The sequence below is a fragment of the Furipterus horrens genome, unplaced genomic scaffold (genome assembly GCF_987537825.1).
Source record: "Furipterus horrens unplaced genomic scaffold, mFurHor1.1.pri manual_scaffold_5, whole genome shotgun sequence".
NCBI classification, from domain to species: Eukaryota; Metazoa; Chordata; class Mammalia; order Chiroptera; family Furipteridae; genus Furipterus; species Furipterus horrens.
In genome coordinates this window covers 191562031-191565343 of record NW_028327175.1, presented here as the reverse complement: position 1 = coordinate 191565343, position 3313 = coordinate 191562031, and positions in this window count along the sequence as shown.

Genomic DNA, 3313 nt, shown 5'->3' with positions numbered 1-3313 from the left:
CCAACCCAGAACCTGGCATACAGTGGACGCTCCATAAACGTCGCCATGAGATTGATAGATGGAAACGTTAAACAGAAAGCAAACAAAGAAGTCACTCTTGAGTTTGCTTTCAGGTGAATTCTGCTAGAAAGGATATGGAGGCCTCTTTTGCCAGTGAGAGCCCAAAGGTGTGGGAGGATGATACCTGGAGACCTGGGGTCCTTGGCCACAGAGGGGTCCTGAACTTCCTGCCCTACAGGTGCACAAGCAGTAGGCGATCCCTGGCTCTGGCGAAGAGAGAGCGAGCCACGAGGAAGCGTGCTCCTCAGGATGCTTGTTTTCGGGTTGTAACATTTCTCTCTTCACTGGCATGGCTTCCAGTGAAATGACGTCCTCTTGGAGTCTGGCCAAGAGGGGTGCATGCTCACCAAGCTTTTCTCTCTGACAAAATGGTTTCTGTCCTCTGGTCACTGTGGCCAACCGTCGCTTCATCTTTGTGGGTGACTGAAAAGGCATGAGTCAGTGTGGGAAATAAAGCCAGGAAAATCATGAGCTGGTATTTGTATTATGGTCTTATCTCCTCTGCGTGGAGTGAGATTTAAGTTCTTTGGAAATCATCGCTAGAAATAAGAATAAAATGTCCTGCCATCTTATGAACTGTACATTGCCCATTGTTTTCTTGATTTATTTAGCTGCACCTCTTGTAGCTTTAACTGTGCTGTAGAAAATATCTACTCTATTCTTCTGAAAGCTCTGAACTATTCGGCCCCAGGCAAGGAGACCAAAACAATTTGGTTTTACTCTCCCACATTCCAAAAATAACTTCAGTAATACCCTCTTTGGTTATCTTAAAAGTGCAGAGTGGATGCTTTTATCCTAAAGTAGCAGTGTCTGATTGTCGGGGGGACTTTAGCCAGATGACTGTTATTTAGCAACTAGATGCTGGTGACTCATTCACTTTGACCGTAGTGCAGGAAAATTCTTTCCATGGAAAACAGGAGGGGGGAGATCTCTCCCAATCTCCATGTAGTATTTTCCTTTAGAAAAGGCTTCTTTAGAAATGAATAGGCACCAGCTGTTACTCTGCCTGCTTAGGCTCCAAAGCTGCCAGAGAGCCTTTCTAAACCAGGGGTGCTGGGAATTTAGCCACAAAGGTATACAGGTAGGTGCAGAACTGTAATAAGGAACTGATTTAGTTAATAAACTTAAATCTCAGGATTCAAAATTGCCATCCTGAGTAAAAGAGAAATTGAACTAATCTTATGTATGATAGGGTTTGGGGCAGAAACCCAGTGGTATTTTACTGTCACATTCCATTAGGGACAGAGGGGGACGGAGGGAGGGAGGGAGGGGAAGCTGGAACACTGTTCCCTTGGCTTTGGGCTGAACAACATGACTGCCTTGGAGAGAAGTGCCTAAGTGAGGTGCTAATCTATTTATGCAGCAAATCAATTCACCTGCTAGGCTCACAGAACCGAACTAAATTCGAGCTCTCCGGAGTTAATTTTGCATGTCAGCGTCTCTGTAAGGGCTCTGAGGGTGATTAGCACTGGGAGAAGCAGACAGGGGCTGTTTCAGCCATGAGAATTTGGGAATGTAAAGGCCTGTCTCCTCCGTGGCCCCACCACTGCCCATCCCTCTAGACTGGAGGTCGTGTGGCTCCCGTGCTGGGCTTATATTTATGAATGGAGGGTAGAGACGCTACATAAAGACTCTTCAGTGCTTATACTCCAGCTGGCTGCTGACCTAGGAAAAACCAGGGCCCTACAGGGCTGCAGTGGAGGCAGGAAGTAGTGTGGGTGAAGTATGTGTCATAGAAAAGACGACCCAGGGGTTGGAGCGGACTTAGCCCTTACTTACAAGCTGAGACACCCAAGCTATTAATAGTAAAACCCTGAGTCACAGATGTAGGAATGTCACAGCTGCTTGAGAACTGCTACTGTTACCCATCAGAAAACCCCAGTAAAGGCCTGGCCCAGCCCCACCAGTGTAATGTCAGCTATAAACAACCTCCAAGTCAAAGATGAGGCAGGTGGACCGACTTCATTCTTTCCTGTTACCCTGGCTCTCTCAGATCCCACACTTAACAATATTTGCAGTAAATACAGCCTAATACTGGCTGTGCATTCTGCTTGGGAAAGATGTGTTGGCCATCTGCTGCTCTTTGGGAGTGGTGCTGCGTCTGTCTTTTTGTCTCTTGCTCATCACATTGTCCCCACGTGGTGGATGTATATGATGTGTGCTGGGGGCTAAACAAACCATCTGCGTTGGGGGGACAGGTGGAATAAGGTGGGCGTGGGCTCTGTGAACTCAGAAGTCCTCTGCTATCAGGGGAGCGACCTGTGACCCTGCGGGTCAGAAATCAAAAGCCTCAGGAGCCACTGCTGCTGGGGTCAGGCTCAGGCTGCTGAGGGGTGCTGGTATGACTGCCCCCCTCTTTGTAGCTAGGGTTCCTCCCTCATCTATACACACCCAAGGGGTTTGTCTAGAAACTCCAGTGAAGCAGAGAGAAGGTGGGAAGTCAGCATCCTACCTAACTGGATAAGTCAGAGTTTTACTATGATCCAGAATTTGATCCTGGGTAAGGAACTAAATCCTGAACAGATCCTCTTCCCGGGCTCTCTCTCTCTGTCTCAGTCCCTACGCCCCCCTCCACCCCCCACCTCGACCCCAGCCCCACCCCCATTCAGGTAAACCACGGGGAGGAGGAGCAGAGCGAATCAAAGGCCATTATTTATTTTTCATTATAACTGAGCCTCCAGGAGCTTAAAAGTTGAAGAAAATGAACTTGAAGGAGCCACTAACGTCAAGTTTCGACTAAGGCTCATTTTGTTGATCCAGTTTGTCTGAAAGCAGCTATAGGAAGAATGCAGGCAGCAGTAAGAGGAAACTAATTAGCTAACAATTGACTAGTTTCACCGATCGGAACAGTGGCGGCTGCTTTTGGCCCCGCTTTCTTGGCAATCATTTATCAGACCCCGGGAGGGGCTGAGGCTCGGGGGTATTTCGTCGCGCGTTTTCCTCGGGCCTCGCGCGAGGAATGCAAGGTGGTGTCAATGACCAGAGATTAGGGCAGTGGAATTTTGCATTTGTTAACAGCGGCAGCTGTAGCGAGTGGTTTCGGCCCAAGGGCAGAGTCCCCGAGCAGGGCGCGGCCACCGCTCGGTGGCGATCGCTGGGGCGGGCACCGGAGCTCGGCCGTCCGAGCTGGGGGCGGGATTTTAGAAAGAAGTCCCGGACTTGGCGAGTGGATGCCGGGGCTTTTCCTCGTAGCCGCTGCAGCCGCCGATCTCCCTGCCCAGGCGCACTCCAGCTCCTAGACTGCATTCCTCTT